This window comes from Eptesicus fuscus, chromosome 23 (genome assembly GCF_027574615.1).
Source record: "Eptesicus fuscus isolate TK198812 chromosome 23, DD_ASM_mEF_20220401, whole genome shotgun sequence".
NCBI classification, from domain to species: Eukaryota; Metazoa; Chordata; class Mammalia; order Chiroptera; family Vespertilionidae; genus Eptesicus; species Eptesicus fuscus.
In genome coordinates this window covers 27,485,368-27,505,908 of record NC_072495.1, presented here as the reverse complement: position 1 = coordinate 27,505,908, position 20,541 = coordinate 27,485,368, and positions in this window count along the sequence as shown.

Below are 20,541 nucleotides of genomic sequence, written 5' to 3'. Positions count from 1 at the left end.
TTGGCCCCATCACTGGCCCCATCATTGGTCCCATCACTGGCCCCATCATCAGCCCCATCATTGGTCCCATCATTGGTCCCATCACTGGCCCCATCATCGGCCCCATCATTGGTCCCATCATCGGCCCCATCATCGGCCCCATCATTGGTCCCATCATTGGTCCCATCACTGGTCCCATCACGGCCCCATCATTGGCCCCATCACGGCCCCATCATTGGCCCCATCATTGGCCCCATCATTGGTCCCATCACTGGTCCCATCACTGGCCCCATCATTGGCCCCATCATTGGCCCCATCACTGGTCCCATCACTGGCCCCATCATTGGCCCCATCATTGGCCCCATCATTGGTCCCATCACTGGCCCCATCACTGGCCCCATCACTGGCCCCATCATTGGCCCCATCACTGGCCCCATCATTGGTCCCATCACTGGCCCCATCACTGGCCCCATCATTGGCCCCATCACTGGCCCCATCATTGGCCCCATCACTGGCCCCATCATTGGTCCCATCACTGGCCCCATCACTGGCCCCATCATTGGTCCCATCACTGGCCCCATCATTGGCCCCATCATCGGCCCCATCACTGGCCCCATCACTGGTCCCATCACTGGCCCCATCACTGGCCCCATCACTGGCCCCATCACGGCGCGGACACAGGGAGGAATGCTGATGTCGCCTTCTCTGCACCCTCTCCTGTGCGCTCGCCCCGGGCACCGGGACAGGAGAGGCGGGGGGGGGGGGGGGCGGCAGACCCCCGTTCTGGTGGGAAAAGCCTCCCTCCTCATCAAGCGGCAGCATCAGGGCGTGCTTCCCGTGAGCGTGCGGCGTGGAGGAGGGGTTCAGGGTGCGATGGCGGGCGGGGAGGGGGGGGCAAGGCTGGGGTTGGGGACTCGATGGAGAGGTCGTTGCCATATCCAAGGGAGAGGTCCCGAGTTCCGGAGCTCGGGCGGCGTTAGAAAGGAGCCGGAAAGCACTGAGGAGGTGAAGTCCAGGAGCCGGGATGTCGCCCGAGGGGGGCGGGGGCGAGGAGGTGGAGGTGAGGATAATTCTGGTATCTGCCGGGCCAGCAGCTGGTACCGGGGGCCACTGGTGTGGGGGGAGGGGAGCCGACCAGAGCCGCATCGTAAGGAAAACGGGGGCCCATTCTGCTGGGGAGCTGTGATCACCCAGCGGCTCCCGGCCACACATCACCCCCCCCCCCCCATAAGTCCCGGTGACAGAGCTGAGCGCGGGGAGGGCTCCCCCCCACCCCTCCCCCCGCGGGCAGGTTCAGGCGGAGGGCCCGGAGCACAAGGCCTCTCTGTGGGAGCCGGCCCGCCGCTCCTGAGGGCTGGCAGCGGGTCTGTCCGCGGCCCTGAAAGGCGGCATTGTGGCCGGCGGGCAGGAGGGGCGCTGGACCCCCTGGATCCAAAGGAACCGTCGGCTCAAAGGGGAGACTCTGGCGGCCCCCTCCGCCCGCCCTCCCCGCGGCAGGTAGCGGAAGTACCTCCTTCGGCAAACACTGGCCGAGGGCTCTGTGCCCGGCCTGTGCCCGGCGTGGCTGGGAATGCAGTCACAGGTTTGTCGGAAAGCAGGCTGATGGCATGGGGCATTCCACAGAAACTTCCAGAACACGTTCACGGTGCATCTGCTCTGTGCCGGGCACCGTGGGAGGGACAGGACGCTGAACGAGACGGAAGTTTCCCCGCATCGTGGTGCCCACATTCCAGCCACAGGGACGGCCGGCGACCCGTGAGCCCGTCAGCGCGATCACTAGGAGACGGCGGCCTGGACGTCCGGTGGATGGCGAAATGGGGCGACTCCGGGGTGGCCCCAACAGCCGCTGAGCAGGCGACCGGCGACAGGTGCGCTGCGTCCGGGACTTGTCACTCCTTCCGCCTCAGGTGCGGGGAACGGCCAATGAATGGAACTGACCGAGCTGCATGGAGCCGATGGGAGGAAGGAAGCTGCAGTGACCACCGCCTGATACATACATGTAGCGAGTGCTGGGCAGACCGCATGCAGGGCCACATGGAACGTGGACACGTGGGAGGAAGTGGGGGGCGCGGGAGGATAGGCCTGAGGGCCGAGGCCACGGGCTGGGGCAGCAGAGGGCGGGCCGGCCCATCAGTGAGCCTGCGGTGGCCGCTGAGCGGAGAGGCCGAGGGTGGAGCCGCGTGGACGTGAGGGCGGCGTGTCCCCGGGTCGCCAGAGCCGGGCAGCCCCAGGGCTGTGAGGGTCGTGACCCGGCTGCCGTGGCCCCACGCCGGGAGCTTCTCACGCAGCCGAGGGTCCCCGTGAAGCCAACACGCCCAGTGCCCGCCGGACTCTCCTCCCCCTGAGCGGCCCTCACCCTCGGCCCTCCGTGGCCCCCCGTGGCCCCCCGTGGCCCTCACCCTCGGCCCTCCGTGGCCCTCCATGGCCCTCACCCTCGGCCCTCCATGGCCCCCCGTGGCCCTCACCCTCGGCCCTCCATGGCCCCCCGTGGCCCTCACCCTCGGCCCCCCGTGGCCCCCCGTGGCCCCCCGTGGCCCTCCATGGCCCCCCGTGGCCCTCACCCTCGGCCCCCCGTGGCCCCCCGTGGCCCTCCATGGCCCCCCGTGGCCACGTGAGCAGCACCCCAAGCCTCACGCTGGGTCTGCTGGACTTGTTTTGCTTTGAGGCCCTCCCTTCCGACGGCCCGCAGCCACGGAGCCGCGTTCCCAGCCACGTGGGTGTCCAGACCTGCCCCCCTTGGGACTCAGACGGCAGACCCCCAGGTGACCCCAGCCCCTGTCCCCGTTCCCTCAGCCTCCGCGCCTTCCCTCGTGGGCCTGTCACCCGTCCCCAAAGCCCCGCAGAGCCCCACACCCTCCTGGCGGGTGGCATTCCGTAACCTCTCCTGGTCTCACCCCCACTCCCCACCCGCCGCCCCCCCTCAGGACGGTCATTCCTCCCGGGGTGACCGCACTCAGAGGACGGGGTGAACAGAGGGGATCAGACCCTGGCCTTGGTCTATGGGATGAACGAACCTCCGATTCCCCAGGGGCCCTCTTGCCCCCCAGCTCCCGCCTCCAGGCCCCTCGGCCTCCCGCCCCGGGTTTCGTGCCCCCCCAGCGCGGGCTTCTCCTGCGGGCCCCACCACATCCTGCAGCTCGCTCTCCTGCAAGCTCCCCCCCCCCCCCGCCGACCCCTCGCCCCCAAAGAAAGAGGCGGCTTTGCGGACGCCCTGCCCGGAGCCCGCCCGCATGAACAGCCCTGTGTGCGCGGCGGCCCTCGAGGCGGGCGCCAGGCCCTGGTCCGGAGCCCAGGCTCGCAGGACACCTGAGCAAACAGCGGGGGGGCCGGAGGGAACGGAGCGCCCGGTCGGGCCAGAACATTGGGCCTTTGTGCGCACGCGGCCGGCGGCCAGTGCGGAGCCGCAGCAGACCCTCCCTCCGCCTGTGGCTCCCGAGCAGCCGCTGAAGGGCCCGTTGTCTGCACGGGGGAGGGGGCGCCGATCGCCGGCTCCTGCAGCCACCCTGGGGGCGCCGGGCGGGGGGGAGGGGGGGGCGCGCGTGTCCGGCGTCTGTGAGTGAAGCGATTCCAAGAGAAAACTCGGCCCGTGTGCCTGAGATTGGCGCAGGTCTCCGCCTCGACCCTGCGTGGGTGGGTGGAGGGGTGCAGGGGGTGCAGGAGGGGTGGGGGTGCAGGAGGATTGGGGGTGTAGGAGGGGTGGGGGTGTTGGAGGGGGAGAGGGGGTGAAGGAGAGGTAGGGGTGCATGAGGGGTGGAGGGGGTGTAGGAGGGGTGAGGGGGTGCAAGAGGGGTGGGGGTGCAGGAGCGGTGGAGGGGGTGCAGGAGGGGTGGAGAGGGTGAAGGAGGGGTGGATGGGGTCCAGGAGGGGTGGGGGTGAAGGAGAGGTAGGGGTGCATGAGGGGTGGAGAGAGACATCTCTTGTTCCCGTGTGGCGAGTGGTTGACCAGATGGCCCTGAGGGTCTGGAGGGCACAGGCAGATGGTGGCTGAAGGTGGCACCTGCGTGACGGGCAGGGGCTCGATCACAAAGGGTCCGTGTCGGGGGGCTGGGCCGGGTCCTGAGGGGGCCAAGGACCAGGCATCAATCGTCCCAGCACGGACACCTCTGCACGGAGATGTGTCCTCCCTCCCTCCCTCCCCCACGCCCCCGAGTCTGGGCTGGACCGGGACGCGCTCGGACCCGCAGGATCTGGGAGGACGGACCTGCCTGGAGCCTCGGCCTCAGGAGGCTGGGGGATGGGCCCCCGGGAGCTGGGGGAGGCAGGAAGGACCCCCCTGGAGCCCCGGGGAGCGAGGCCCCGCCCACACCTTGACCTTCGACCTCTGGCCTGGGAACCGCAAGAGGATGCGCTCCTGTTGGCAGCGGTCACTGCGGCGTCTGTGGGAATTCGTTACAGCGGCCCCTGCGCCCCCCCGCCCCCCCCCCCCGGGATCTCACGAGCCGGCACCAGGGGTGGCCGCCGCCTCCCAGACCTCAGGTGGACCAGAGGGTGGACAGCAGCATCTGGACGGACGCTCCGGGGAGTGAAGACGCCGCTCGACCGGACAAAACCAGCTGCGGCCAGCAAACCGTCCTGCTGTGTCAGCGCTTCACCTCCGCCCAGGAGGCAGGCACTAACCCCACCCACAGATGAGGAAACTGAGGCCCAGAAAGGTCACACCTCTGCTAAATGGAGGGTCCGGGATTCGAACCCTGGCCATCGGATGGTTGTAGTCCCTCCCCCAAACGTGTGGGGTCCCTGGCTGAGACCAGCAGGGGGCAGCGTGAGCGAGCGGCCGTGGAGCGGCAGGCGCTGAGGGAGGAGTTGAGGGGGGAGCTGCCCTGGCGGCCTGTGACCCACACCCCCCACCTGTGCAGTCTCCGAGCGGTCAGGTCCTAGGAGGGGGGTGTGCCTAGACCCGTGGTCGGCAAACCGCGGCTCGCGAGCCACATGCGGCTCTTTGGCCCCTGGAGTGTGGCTCTTCCACAAAACACCACGGCCTGGGCGAGTCTGTGTTGAAGAAGTGGCGTGAGAAGAAGTTTACATTTTAAAAATGTGGCTCTCCAAAGAAATGTCAATCGTTGTCCTGTTGCTATTTGGCTCTGTGGACTCATGAGTTTGCCGACCGCCGGCCTCGGTGACGCCGACCGACATTAACCAGCGTCCCCCGGCGGCTTCTTCTCCAGGAACTCCCGTGGCCGGGTGCATCTCAGGACCGTCTCTCCCGCGTTCTTCACTCAGCACAGCTCCTGGCTGGTGCTGGAGAGGGTGTCGTCTGCGACAGGCAGCTGGACCCCCTCCCACCCGGGAAGAGGGGGCGGGTACGGTGTCGGCCAGCAACCCCAAATCCGCCCCCCCCCCCAACACACACATTCCCGGACGTCCTGATCCAGTTCCCTCCCGCTGCCGTGCTGTTTGCTGCTGCCTCCACCGCCGTCCACTCCTCTGGCCGGTCTTCGGTTCTCACCACCTTTCTGGGCACACCCAGCTCTGGTCTGACTCCCCTCATTGCACCCCGTGTCTGACCGCCGCCTTTGTACCTCCGCTGGAGGCCTCGTTTGTGAGGCCACGGGAGGTGCTTTCCGGGGGTCACTTCTGTTTCCTGCGGCAACTCCTTTTCAAAGCGGGTTTCTTCTTGGGGGCGCAGTGCCCCCCGTCCCTCTGCAGGGGCAGCTCATGGACTACTCGGCTCCTTTCCTGCCCGTTTCCGCGGAGGAGGAGCCGTCCGCTCAGGCCTGGAGCCCTGGGGGCACCGCTGGCTTCCCGGCCCTCTCCCCCCCCACCCCCCCCGCCCCCCGCCCGCTGTCAGAGACCCAGGTTCGGATCCGGAGGGCCCGGCCTTGGCTGCTAGGACCCGGCCTGGAGCCGCGTTCCCGCGTCCGGCAGCTGCCTTGCGGGAGGGGCTCTGCGGCCGGGGCCTGACCATCGAAGGGAAGGTGATGACCGGGCCATTGGGACAGTCTGACGGCCTCGCTGTGCCTGAGAGAGCACAGCAGTCTCCCGCCCCCGGGCCGCCGCCACCGCTGCTCCGTCCTCCTCCTGCTCTTCCAGCTCACGTCCCACAGGTCCCTGACCCACCCTCTGCCCGAGCCCGGCTCCTGCTGGGAACCCGCGCAGACGGGGGAGGAGGAGGTACTGGCGGAGGGGTGAGGTGTGGACCGCCTGGTGCTCCCAGAACCAGCCTCTCAGCCTCCGGGCGGCTGGGGCCCAGCCTGAGCCAGCTCGTCCCTGACGGGGGCCTGGGCAGGGGCAGGAGCCGGCCCGTCCCTGACGGGGGCCTGGGCAGGGGCAGGAGCCGGCCCGTCCCTGACGGGGGCCTGGGCAGGGGCAGGAGCCGGCCCGTCCCTGACGGGGGCCTGGGCAGGGGCAGGAGCCGGCCCGTCCCTGACGGGGGCCTGGGCAGGGGCAGGAGCCGGCCCGTCCCTGACGGGGGCCTGGGCAGGACGGGGCCCGGCGCTCTGCTCCGTGGAGGGCGGCCCCGCTCTCCGGGGTGACGGGCAGGAGCCACTGCTCCCGGCTGCAGTGCTTCCTCTCCTCCTGGAGGGAGAGGGCGAGCCAGTTCCCGGGCTCCATGTGCATTTCAGCTTCTGTTTCTGGATCATGTGATGCAGCTCCCCGCCCCGTTTTGTGTGTATGTATGTGAGTGTGCATGTGAATGTGTGTGTGTTTGCGTGTGTGTGTCTGAGTGTATGTGCGTGTGTGTGTATGAGTGTGCATGTGCGTGAGTATGTGAGTGTGAGTGTGTGTGTGAGTGCGTGTGAATGCATGTGAGGGTGTGTGTTTGTGTATGATTGAGTGTGAGCGTGTGTGTGTATGAGGGTGCATGTGAATGTGAATGTGCGTGTGTGTCTGAGTGTGTGTGCATGTGTGTGAGCGTGTGTGTGAGCCTGTGTGCATGTGTGAGCGTGTGTGTGTGTGTGTAGGGGGCTGACGCGGAAGAGAGGAAAGGAGGGGAGGGGAGGGGAGGGAGAAGTCAGCAGGCCCTGTTTCTCTGCAGCTGACTCTCCAGCTGCTTCCTGTTCTGGGATCCGTGCCGTCAGCACAGCCAACTTCCGACGCTTCCCCAGGCCCAGCTCGCGGTGTATTTTCCATTTAAAAGTCTCCAACAGAAGCCCCCCCACCCCCTGCCCGCCCCATCGCCTCCCGGGCACCCAGCGCCCACGCCCTCACCCACGGCGGCGTGCGCTCCTCGTGGGTCTGGATTTGGTGGAGCCCCCGCCGGCCCGTCTGGGTCCAGCCCCCCCGGCGGGTGCTGCTCCCTCCCCGCCGCTCCGCGGGAGGCCCTCCGAGGCCGTGCGTGTGGCCGGGGCGTGTGGCGGGGCGGTCACCGCTGCCGACCTCGAGGCCAGGGACCGCCCGTTGGCGCTGAGCGCTCGGGGACACGCTCCTCGGAGCCAGCTGGCCGGCCACCTTGTCCCCAGCCCACCCCGTGCCAGGTGCCCAGCCCGGGCCCCGGAGCGTGCCCGGCAGGAGGGAGCCGTGGCTTTGAGCGAGGCCGGGCTGCGTGCACGTGCGCCTTCGCCGCGGCCCAGCCCGGGCCGCCCGGCCGCCGTGTGCGCGGTGCACGGACGAGGAGTCTCGGCTGCTCATCTGCGACCTGTTCATTCCCTCCCGGCAGCAGCGAGCGCCTGTGAGGGCCACGCACGGCGAGGGCTGGCACTCCACGCCGCCCCCGTGGTCGCTAGCAGCTCCGCTCAGCCTCCCCTCCCGGCGTGGCCGCGCCTCCTCCGTCCGCAGGAGCCGTGTTGCGGGTGGAGTGTCTGTCTCCCCCCTACGGGGCCGCAGGAGGACACGGGCCTCGGGAAGGTGACGGGTCAGGTGAGGGGCCTCGGGATTTCTCTCCCTCTCCCCGCCCCCCCCTCTCCCCCCTCTGCAGAGCCTCCCACCCCGAGGGCGGGTCAGTGAGCACACGGCAGGAAAGCAGCCGCCAGGAGCGGGAAGCGGGCCGCACCAGCGGGGACCCTGCCGGCGCCTCGACCGTGGCCTCCAGCCCGCGGGGCTTCGTGCTGTTTGAGGCCGCGACGCTGGCGGCCTCTGTCCCAGCAGCAACAGGAAGCTCCCACCCGGCCTTGCTGATGGGACTCAGCCGCGCCCCCTCCGGGCCCCAGGTGCCCCCGGCACAGACGCCATCCACCTGGGAAGGGGTCGCCGGGGTCGGCTGCAGCGCAGGACACGCAGGTCCCACTTTGGGCTTTGGGGTCAACATGATGCGGCTCCATCCCCGGGGCCACGATCCATGATTCTCTCTCATCGTGAATGTTTCTCTCCGAAATCAATAAAAATATATCTTAAAAATGAAAGAAAACTCAATGCAAACATCGTGGATAACGACTCGTGATTTAGAACACACACACGTGCCGAAACCGGTGTGGCTCAGTGGATAGAGCAGGGGTCCTCAAACTTTTTAAACAGGGGCCAGTTCACTGTCCCTCAGACCGCTGGAGGGCCGGACTGTAGTTTAAAAAAAAAAAAAACTATGAACAAATTCCTATGCGCACTGCACATATCTTATTTTGAAGTAAAAAAACAAAACGGCAAACACACCCGGCGGGCCGGATAAATGTCCTCGGCGGGCCGCATGTGGCCCGCGGGCCGCAGTTTGAGGACGCCTGGGATAGAGCGTCGGCCTGCGGACTGAAGGGTCCCGGGTTCGATTCCGGTCAAGGGCATGTACCTTGGTTGCAGGCACATCCCCAGTGGGGGGTGTGCAGGAGGCAGCTGATCGATGTTTCTCTCTCATCGATGTGTCTAGCTCTCTATTCCTCTCCCTTCCTCTCTGCAAAACACACACACGCACCAAAAGCCACGGGAAATTATGCGTAATTCCACGTACGGATGGAAGTTCAACCCACATTCAAAGGCAGCGACTGGCGAGGAGGAACGGGCCTGGAGTGGGCCGCCCCCCCCCCCCCCGCCCCCCCCAGAAAGCGCCCTCACTGTGCCGTCCACTCGCCTCCCACCACCACGGCTCCCGGCGCCCACATCGCAGTCCTTCCCGGGAAAAGCCGCCTCTCCCGGGATCCGAGGGCGCGTTTATTTTGGAGAAGTGGGGTGTCCCGCCCCCGCCCTCCGAACTCCGTTTTGGGTTACCGCCTCAGGCCTTCCGGCCAGGCCCCCGCGGAGAGGGACTCCGTGTGTGTGTGTGTGTGTGTGTGTGTGTGTGTGTGTGTGAACGATTGTTAGAATTCCGCAGGCGGGACTGGAAATGAGAGGGGTTTTCTTTCTTTTCTCGCGTTCCCCTCCCCCGCTGGGGTCACTAAGAATCTAAGGTGGCTTTCCTCCGGAGCACGAGCCGGCCTCGGCCTCGGAGAACCGCGGCGGCCGCACCCACGCGCTCTGCCTGCCCACGCAGCTGGGAGCCCTGGGCACTCCATCCTGTGACGAGCAGATCTGTGTACCTCTGGCCCCGCCCGGGATGGGAGACGGTTTCATCACATTTTTTCATCCTCACTGGAGGGTATTTTTTCCACTGGTTTCCAGAGGACGGGAGGGAGGAGGGGAGGGGGGAGGGGAGGGAGAGAAACATCCACGTGAGAGCGACGTCACTTGGCTGCCTCCCGTGGGTGCCCGGACGAGGCCTGAGGATGGAACTGCCATCCAGGCACATGCCTGGGACCGGGAATCGAACCCGAGACCCTTCAGTGCCCCGGCTGGCACTCTAACCACTGAGCCACCGGCCAGGGCAGGGCTGAGGCAGCTGAACAAGGCTCGGGGGTCTGGCGTGGCTGCGGCGTCGGAAGGGGACAGGACCGCGCCGCTGCGGGGTCAAGGCCGCGACCCCAGCTGCCTCCGGCCCTTCCTCCCTTTATGGTTGGAAGTGTGACGTAAGCCCCCTCCCCCTGACCCTCCTGTCCGCCCCAGGCCCTCGCCACCCCTGTCTGTGTCCACGGGTGTCTGACGGGCCGTCCGGGAAAGGACTCGACTCCAGTCAGAGACACGTCTTCCTGAGCCGAGCACCAGTCACTTTCGGGGCTGGAGGGAATTGCCCCGGACAGTGGAGGGGTGCTGACAGCGGGGTGGGGGGACGCAGGTGTGATGAGCAGATGGCGGGGTCGGGGGGGAGACGGGAGGGGAAGGGGTCCGGCTGGCCGGCCCAGGCCTCCGTCTCCCTGTGTCCCAGGGAGCAGACACGCTTCCCCTGACCCCGGGGACGTCACAGGGAGGCTGGGGACTTGGCCCGGGCTCAGGTCCCGCTCAGAACGGCCGTGGGGACAGCGTGGCCGTCCCGGGGCAGGCTGTGCGTGGCGCCGGCCCGGGCTCCGGCCTCCGGCTCCTCGGGCTCCGGCTGCTCCTCTGCCCCTCGGTCTGGGGTGCGGACGCTCCTGCCTTTCAGAAGCCGCGGCGGCCCCGGGCGGGAAACCGGCGCCGCTGTTCCAGGGACCGTGACGTTCCCTGCGGCACGATTCGCGGGCTCGAGGCGGATTCGTCCCGAAGGAGACACCCGGGGCGGGTCCAGGCCGGGGTGCGCGTGTCCTGGGCGGGCAGGACGCCAAGGCCTCTGAAGTCGGAGCCGAGTGTCGGGGGACCTGGGAGTGCGGCTGTCCGCGGGGGTCCTGGTAGCTTCCACCCGCCCCAACCCTGAGGCCCAGAGCGCCCTCCACAGACCTCCAAGCGCAGACGCTCCTGGGAACCTGGGCCTCACTCCCCGCACCCACCCCGGGCTCACGGCCGTCACCCACTCCCGTCACCCACTCCCGTCACCCACTCACACGGACACCTGGACAAGGGGACGCCTTGGGATGAGTCCTGGGCCCTCGAGGGAAACCGGCCTTTTCAGAGGGAGGGAGGGAGGGAGGGAGAGGAGAGGGGAGGGAAGGAAGGGAAGTGGGGAGGGGAGGGTGGGGAGGAGGGAGAGAGGGGAGGAGAGGGTGGGGAGGGGGAAGAGAGGGGAGGGGAGGGGGGAGAGGGTGGGAGGTGGAGGTAAGGGGAGGAGGGGAAGGTCGGGGAAAGGGGAGAGAGGGTGGGGAGGGGGAAGGTGGGGTGGAGGCGAGGCCGGGCTGCCAACAGGAGCCGGCCCCTTTAACGTTGCTCCGTGTCCGTCACACGCCCCCTCCACGGGAGCGTTCCCGCAGCCCCCGCCAGGAATTCAGCGCTGTCCTCCTGGTTCTGCTTAAACGTTAGGAAGTCACGGGGCTCCGGGCCTGGGAGGAGAGCGCCGTTTGAAAAGGTTCCTGCCGCCCGCCCGCCTCCGGCTCAGAGACTCAGCGCCGTTGCAGCTGGCAGAGCCATGAAGCGGGCGGGAGGCAGGTCCCGCACGTTCGGGGAGGCCGGCCACCCTGCGCGAACCCCCTCACCTGGGGGCGGGGGGGGGGGCCGTTCCGGCACCCTCTCACACACCGGCCCTGAACACCTGCCCTCGTCCTCCTCAGTCAGCGTCACGGGGCGCTGCTGCTGTGTGACAAGCAGGTCCCAACGTAACCACGTCAGATGGGCCTTTCATTCCATCCCACAACTCGGAGGCCAGGCCGTGGGGCCACGTTAGCATTTCGGGGGTTTGGACCCCACATCAGTGGGAAGCCGACGGAGGGTTTGAAGTCTTTGGTTTACGCGCACTTTTCTTCTCTGCCCACCCGGCCACACGGTGACGGACCTGAGCCGCGGCTGCGTTCCCACGGGGCCCGGTGTGTGGGGAGGAGAGCGAGCGCGCCCGCGTGCTGGAGGGGGAGGTGTCGCCAGCGGTGGCCCGGGGCCATCAAGGTCACAAACACGGCCGCACCGTCCGGGGACCAGGGGGTCCGTGCGGGAAGCGCTTCTCCGAGGCGTTAAAACGCCGTTCCCTCCGAGGCCGCGTGGCGGTCAAGGCCGGAGCGCGGATTCCTCGCATAATTAACTAGCTGGTCTCACGTTTCTCGCCATGCATTTTTGAATTTTTTTAAAGAAAGTATTTGGTCCCGAAGGTTTTGAAACTATCCTGTTTCGTGGTGTTAATTTTTTCATTGTCTAGACAGCTGGAGAGTCAGACAGCGCTGGTTACCGGGAGGAAAGGCGCGTTTTACGACCGAAAGCCAACCTTCCCAGCCGTGGAATTTACATGTTAACGACGGCCCAGCTGTCACCGAGACCGCTAACCGCCAGCCTGCCCCTCGCACAGGCCTGGAATTCGAGGGGCGGACACTGCGTTTTCAATGGCACGGAGGCCTCTGAATAAGGAAAGCCACAGGGGGGGCCTGGGGCGGGGGGCCGGGCTCGGGTCTAAGGGACCATCCACCAACCGGAGTCCTGAGGAATGAGGTGAATTCTAACATTCCTGTTGGGACGAAAGCGTCGACCCAGGAGCCAGGAGGTCACGGCTCGATTCCCGGTCCGGGCACGTGCCGGCTGCGGGCTCGGTCACGCTTCTCTCCGAGTTAGCGTGCGGGCCATGCCTTCCTGGGCAGAGACCGTCCCGCAGGTCGGAGCGCCGGCCTGGGGCTGCCGTCCGGACTGGGCCCCGCGGCCTTCCCAGCAATCAGCGGGGCAGAAACCGGCAGGCGGCTCTGAATGCCTGAGAGTGGGGCGGGGGGGGGGGGGGGGTGAGGAGGGGTCCCTGGTGTCGGTAACGAGCGCTCCGTCGGCCAGCGTGGCCCGCGGTGAGCCCGGGCCGCCTACAGAAGGGCCATTGTGCGGCTCCGGGAAGTCTGCGTGCTGTTTATCCTGAAGGCAGTGGCATGTGGCCGAGAGCCGGAGCCGCGGGCAGACGTGACTGTCGGGAGGCGGGCGAGGGCCGGAGCGCAGCCAGGCAGCCGTTCAGGAGGCGGAGGGGGCGGTGAGGCCGGGAGGCAGCTTCCTCGGCCCGGGGGGGGGGGGGGGGGGGGCCGCGGCCGGGTCTGCCCCGTCACCGCCCACGGCTCCCGGGCTGGAGAGACCCCCTGAGGCCCCATTCCGAAGGGAAGGCCCACAGACACACCCGTTAACCCTCAAACCACGGAGCCAGCACCACGATTACCGGGCGCCCTCCCGCCCCTCCCGCCCCCAGGGCCGGCGAGCATTGCGAGGCCAGTCGGCCAGGCCGGCTGGTGGTCTCTGCGCTCCCACGGGAGGTGGCCCCGCTCAACCAGGACAGCAGGGGCGTCAGGCCCAAGTGCGGGGCAGAACCCGCCAGCCGGGTCTTTGAGACAAATACGTGTGTGTGCTAGTGTGTGTGTGCTAGTGTGTGTGTGCTAGTGTGTGTGCTAGTGTGTGTGTACTAGTGTGTGTATACTAGTGTGTGTGCTAGTGCGTGTGCGCTAGTGCATGTGTGTGCTAGTGTGTGTGCTAGTATGTACTAGTGTGTGTGTGCTAGTGTGTGTGTACTAGTGTGTGTGTGCTAGTGTGTGCATACTAATATATATATATGTTTCAGAGAGGGAGAGGGAGAGAGATGGAAACATCAATGGTGAGAGTCACTGACCAGCTCCCTCCTGCCCGCCCCCCACTGAGGATGGAGCCTGCACCCCGGGCGGTGCCCTGACCAGGGACCCACCTCCTGGCTCTTAGGTGGATTTTCAACAACTGAGCCACACCGGCCGGGCAAGGCCGGATTTTAGGGGCGTGCTGGGGTGGGGGGAGGAAAGAACCTTCCGCGTTGCCCGCCACAGGCCCGATGGACCTGCCGGCGCCGTGGGCCAGAAGCCAGTGCGGAGCACGGACCGTCCCCAGTTCGGTGGCCACGGGAGGAAGATGGGGCCGGCCGGGCGTCGGGCTCCCTGCTGTCTTCCTCGAAGGAAGAGGGAAGGCTCCCCGCCGGGAAGGCGCGGACACGGTGGCAGGGACGGCGGGCTGGCAGGCCGGGTGCCCGGGCGCCAGAGGTCAGCAGGGAGGTGGGCCGGCGCCCGGTGTCCGGAAGCTCAGGTGACGACCGGGCCTCGCAGTCGGTCTGAGGGGCAGGGCAGCCTGTGGGACCAGCCCGGCTGTGGGTCTGCGCCGACGCCAGGCAGCCGCCGCTGGTGCCGGAGGTCGGGGCGCTGCCTGGTGGGGACCCGCAGGCCTGGTCTCAGAGGACTGAGCGCACGCCCACTGCCCGGCCTCCCAGCAGATCCCCGGCCACCAGCCCCCCCCCAGGCCGCGCCCCGGGCCCCTGCAGGACACTGGCCCACGGTCACCCCCGTCCCCTCAGGAGAGGCCCCGCCTGAGGGAGGCACGCGGCGGCGGGTGAAACTCCTCTCAGGCCGCGGTGTGCACAGCTCTCGCCTCTAATCTGTAATCAGAGCTTCGCCCGGGAGCCGGGCGGCTCACCCCACTTCCACCTCCTTCCGTCTCAAGTGGAAATCGATGGAGAGCGGCGAGACAGGGTGTCTGAGCGCGTTCCCAGCGGGGCCGGCGGATCCCCAGCTCGTCTCCAGCTCCGCAGCCCGGCCCGCCTGGCGGGAGGCCCGTGGGGTGCGCGGACGGGGCAGACGGGGGAGGGGGCGGCCCCGTGCGGAGGACACAGGTTCCCGAGCCCCCCCGTGGAGCAGCTGAGAATCCAGGGGGCATCGGCGGCCGTGGACGTGGGTTAAGGACACAGACGTAGTCGCACCCGGTGTCACCGCGACCACGTCCTGGTTTGAGGCTGTCTGTCCTCACGCACACACGTCGCCTACAGCGGCGGACACGTGTCGTGGCTTCGGCAGCGTCACGGTCACTGCGGATAGAAAGCGTGTTTAAAGGCGAAGGGTTTCCGGCCACAGGGGCTCCTTGTCGTCAGCGGCGGAAAGCTCCTCCAAAGCCCCATCTCCCTCCCTCCCTCTCTCCCTCCCTCCCTCTCTCTCTCTCTAACGTTTCGGCCAAAGAGACAGGTTTCCCTGACAACGCGGACCAGAAGGACAGCCGGCGCCCGCCTTAACTCTCAGCTCACACCCGCCAGGTGGACCGGCATGAAGTGAGCAGTTACCATAACCGGCGCGTGAATGCCTGACGACCCGGTGTCCCAGGAGACGCTCCCAGCCGGGACCCCGCCCTGAGCTGCGGCCCAGCGAGGCCGAGTGTCTAGAGCGGGTCTCCGTGCTCCGAATCCGCCCGCCTTCCCCCGGCGTCGGGCAGGAGCGAGCCACCGAGTCACTGCGGGCCGGCCGCCGGCTCCACGCTGTGCGTCCACCGGGAACAGGAGGTCAGGGTTCGATTCCCGGTCAGGGCACCTGCCAGGGTGTGGGCTCGATCCCCCGTGTGGGGCGTGCAGGAGGCAGCCGACCCATGATTCCCTCTCCTCATTGATGTCTCTCTCTTCTCGCTCTTCTCTCTCTCCTTCTCCCTTCCTCTCTGAAATCAACGAAAAAAACAAACCCAGCCCTTCAATAAATGGTTCTGGGAAAACTGGAAAGCCACTTGCAAAAAATAAAATTACGCCGCTCTTTAAAAGAAAGTCGCCGACGAGCCCTAGCCAATCTGGCTCAGTGAACAGAGTATCGACCCACAGACGAAGGGTCCCAGGTTCGATCCCGGCCAAGGGCACAAGCCCCAGGTGCAGGCGCGAGGCCCGGCCCCGGTCAGGGCACAGGCTGTCTCGGTGGCCCTGGTGCCTGCCTCACCCACACGGGGCCGGGGACCGCGGCCTCACGTGAGGGAGGGAGGGGGGGGGGAGGGAGGCAGACACGCCGCTGAGGAGGTAAAGCAGAAGCCACGCTCTCTTCCGCCTTCCCTGCGGCCTGAGTCCCACCTCCCGCTGAGAACAGACGGTCAGCGGGAGGGGACTTCCCGGCCTCCGGGCTTCCCACGCTCACGCTTCTCCACTCGGAACCCGGGCTCCTGGGAACGGCGTCACAGGCCGAGTGCACAGGAAACGGGTCCTGGAAGCAAGCAGACAGGGACGGAGGACAGGGACGGAGGACAGGGACGGAGGACAGGGACGGAGGACAGGGACGGAGGACAGGGACGGGGGACGGGGACGGGGGACGGGGACGGGGGACGGGGACGGGGGACGGGGAGGGAGGACGGGGAGGGAGGACGGGGACGGGGGACGGGGACGGGGGACGGGGACGGGGGACGGGGACGGGGGACAGGGACGGGGGACAGGGACGGGGGACAGGGATGGGGGACGGGGACGGGGGACGGGGAGGGAGGACGGACCGTCCTGAGCTTGAGGGGAATGTCACCGGCGGTGCGCGCTGCCCCCTGGTGGCCGGTCGGGGCGGTGCAGCGGACAGTCTGGTCCTGGGCTGGGCTGGGGGGGGGGGGAGGATCTGGAGGCGCAGCGCCGCAGGGCATGGCTCCGGAGCCTCGGCCCAGGAAATGGGGCCGACCCGGGCTCTCGGGGGCGCCGGACGGTCTCTGGCGGCGGTTCTGGGTCAGCGAGGGCGCGGGGCTCCCCCTCCTCCCTCCGGGGCCGGCCTGACGTCTCTGAAAAGCCCTCGCACCCGCGCCGCTCCTCCCGGGAAGCCCTCCGCACGGCCGGGCCCCAGGACTCCCGACCCGGCCCCAGCTCCACACCGGCCGCTGCGTTCCCTGCGGGGCCCGAGAGCCGCACCACGGCGCCCCGAACCTCGGGCTTGGGGGAGTCAGTAACCGTGTCTGCGACATCCGGAACAGACGGCACCGGACTTGGATGGCGGGGACCGGAGGCCACGTTCTCGGTGACTTTCTGGGAGAACCGGCGCCTTCCCATCACTCGGGCGGCCGGCGCCCTCTGGTGGCTGCACACGGACAGTGCGCCCCCTAACTAACGGGGCGCCGCCGGGAAAGGGGGAGGCGGGTTCAGTGATGGAGCTCTGGGTCCTGCCTGCAGCTTCCTGCTCCCCCCCATCCCCCCGCCCCCCCAGGCAGGAAGGCGCACAAGGACTCCTACCCCAGAGGCTGGGGAGCGTTAGGGTGACACCCGATGACAGGAGCGTGGGGACAGCTCTCACCTCTGATAAGAGACGGTTTATTTTAAACACGTTTTCACTGACTTCAGAGGAAGGCAGAGGGGGAGCGAGAAACGTCCATGACGACAGAGAAGCGCTGACCGGCCGCCTCCTGCACGCCCCCCACTGGGGATGGAGCCCGCCACCCGGGCCTGTGCCCTGACCCGGAACCGAACCTGACCTCCTGGCTCCTAGGTGGACGCTCAACCACGGAGCCTCGCCGGCCGGGCTGAGTAAGAGGCACCAAAGCCACCGCAGTGAGAGGCGTGGGGGAGAGCCCTCCACACACACGCCCGTGGATGTTCACACGGCCCGTGTCCACCGCAGGCGAGCGGGCGGGGAACGGCGGGTGGTCCGCACACAGGCCGCTGAGCAGCAGCCACCGGGACGGGACGCACACGGCGGTGACCAGCGGCACACGGTGCAAGCTGGCTCCCCGAGCCCGGCACTTCCCGGCGGGGCCACGGGCGGCGCCGGCCTCTGCCTCCAGAGGAAACGCTGCAGGTGACCCCTGTGACCTCCAGCCGCCAAGCCCAGCGCCCTCGGCCTCCACCTCTCCACCCAGCGAGCCGCGTGGCAGCGCGGTGACCTCCGCTGTGACATGGGCGCAACGCCCGCCGACCATGCCATCGCTTCGTCGCATGCGGGGCTGAAAGCTGTGCCACGTGACCCCGTATCTCCTGGCATTAGGGCCGGAGGCCACTCACGGATCACCTCGCATCATCAGCCTGGACATCCGATCGTACCCTGTCCTGGATCCTGGCGCCCGCCGCCGCCGGGAGACACAGACGTGAACCTCTCCATTCCCCTGCCCACGCCTCCTGGACACGCAGGCCCCTCCCTGACTCTAAACAAATCGCTCAGACACATCAAGTTCCAGCGACGCCGAGTTCCTTACAGATCCCCAAACACGCGCGGCTGCAGGCCAGGTCCGCGTGCGCATCAGCGGTTCTCCAGGGGCGGTCCTTCGGGCCACAGGGGCCACAGCAGCAGCATCCCCTGGGAACTTGATAGAGACAAAGATGCTCAGGCCCCATCCCCGCACCCACTGAATCAGAAACTGGGGGTGGGGCTCAGGGACCCGTGTTCCCGCAAGCCCTCAGGTGGTCCAGAAGCAGGACTAACTCTGAGACCCACGGTGCGTATCCTCTCCTCTGCTTTCTCACCATACTGTCAGGCGAACTCCTATGCAGCCCTCAAAGCCCTCCTGGTGGGAGCCCCTCCTGGCTCCCATGGCCCGAGGCAGGGTGACTCACGCTGACCTCTGCACTAACGCGGCACCTGGTCACACGTGTACAGGTCTTCCCAGGACGCTGTGCCCTAAACATTTGTCGAGAAGGCTCTCTCTTCCACTAGGCTTACCGTGTGTAGTATGATCGTACTTTCTGTATTTTTTAAAAATGTATTTTTATTGATTTCTGAGAGGAAGGGAGAGGGAGAGAAACATCAACCATGAGAGAGAATCATCGATTGGCTGCCTCCCGCACGCCCCCCACTGAGGATGGAGCCTGCAACCTGGGCAGGTGCCCTGACTGAGAATCGAAGCTCGACCTCCTGGTTCATAGGTCGGCGCTCAACCCCTGAGCCACGCCGGCCGGGCTCATGTTTGTTTTTTTGGTTTGTTTAATTGGTTTGTCCACAGCAGCAAAAAACACACCAAATTCCTCAAGTGTCACTGAGTCCGCGCAGTAGGCACACACTCCAGTCTACAAACTCAGGTGGGACGGACAGAACTGACTTTTCTAATGAACAGTTTTAAAGTTCGGTGAAATGGGATTTGAGGGCGTGGTTTTTTTGGGGGGGCCTTCTCCAAGTTACTTCCTGTGTGTGTGTGTCTGTTCTTAAGAGCTATCTGTACGGTGATTGATGGAAAAGAGAGAACATAAAATTGAAAAAAATTGGGTCAACTCTCCCAAACAATTCTTGGGTCCAAGAGGTGAAAGTGAGCACAAACCAGCCCTGCTGAGCCGGGGCCCCCCGAGCTCCGCCCCGCCCGCAGCCCCCCGCCCGCTGCACTGGGAAGGGCGGGCTCACTCCGTCTGTCGAGGCAGGACCCGCACGCTGCACTCCAGGCGAGCAACGTGGGACACGACCCACACACGGGAGAACACAGCTCCAAGCGACAGGAACAGCTGTATCTGAGACTTCAAGTCTCGCTGGACGTCAACCTTGACCTTTCACCCTCAGTCCTTGCGGGCACCCGGAGGGCTCCGCGGTGACAGCTGAGCCCACGTGTGGCCTCTTCCCCACCACCCACAGCCCAAGGGCCGGTGTGGGCTGCCTCCCCCGTGGCTGTGGCCGTGGGGCGCGGACCTGCCCTCAGGCCAGTGGGGGTGGCCCGCAGGGACTGGGCCAGGGCTGGCCTACGGCACGTGGGGCCTCACCGATGGCCACGACGGGCCCGCAGGGAACGTGAACTACCGTCAGCGTGGCAGTCGTGTCGGGTTTTCTTCAAAGAGCAGGATGTGTGGGGCCTGGGCGGACCCAGCGTGGAAACCGACAGCTGCCGCCAAGGGGGGCTGCCCGGGGCGGGCGCTGCCTCCGCTGCGGACCGACTCCTCTCGGAATTGCTCCTCGTGCCCTTCAGTCATCCGGGCTGGGACCCGGTTTGGTCCGTGTAGGCCTGCGGCCCTCACTCAGGTTATGGCCAGCACCCACCCCTCCACCCAGGCGTCCAGCTCCAACTGTACATTACATGGTCACCCTGCTGCACGCGTGGCTCCCCCACACACAAACTGACCACAGAACCCACACACACACACACACACACACACACACACACACACACACGCTGACCACGGAATACACACACACACAACTGACCACGGAGTCCACACACACACACGTGCTCACCACGGAGTCCACACACACACACACACACCACACCCACACACACACACACACACGTGCTCACCACAGAGTCCACACACACACACACACACACACACAGGCTGACCACGGAGTCCACACACCACAGGCCAGGCGCAGAGCCCTGTTATAAAGTAATTTTATTAAACTGATCTGGACATACTGTAGGTCAAATAATATTTTCTGAAGACAATTATGGACTTTAAAGCTCGACATAAGATTAGTAGCTTCAAAAGTGTTAGTCGTTTCCCAGCAACAGCATGATAAAATAATTCAACTATGTAGAAATATAGAACTCTAGACAGCGGGAAACGCGCGTCCGCGAGCCTAGCGTCCTCGCTGGGGAGGAAGCCAGCCTCGAAGGCCGAGTGACCTGCCCAAGCTCCCGTCTAACAGTGATCAAGCCGGAAATCAAACCAACCGTCCTAACTAAGACTACGGTGATACTGCACAGGCTCTCTACCCACTAGCCGTCTAGCTTCCCTAACGCCTCGCGCTACTGGACACGAGAAGACGCTACAGTAAATCGCGGTAAGGGGGAGCGTGTGGGACGTGACCAGTTCGCCCCGGGGCCGCTCGCTCCCCCGCCCGCCCACCGTGTGCTCCTTTAAGCCGCCCCCCACCCTCCCCGCGGGTTTCCCTTACAAACCCCTTCCAGTCAAACAGAAAATTCACACGTGAGAAACTCAGGCCGTCAGCACTTCCGTGACTGCTCTGGGTGGTTCGTTTCCAACCTGTGCCAGCGGAGACACCAGTTGGGGACACGCCACCCGTGTCCGAGCTTCGAAGACCCTAACTTCCCCACGACTTCCTGAGCAAAGGGCTGCTGCGGGGCCAGCGCCGACAGGGCGGGCAGACAGGCTGGCCGCGGCCGCTTTTGTTGTCATTGGGGACTTTTGGTCGTCTAGACATTCCTTGAGTTCCTCCACATGAGTGTTTA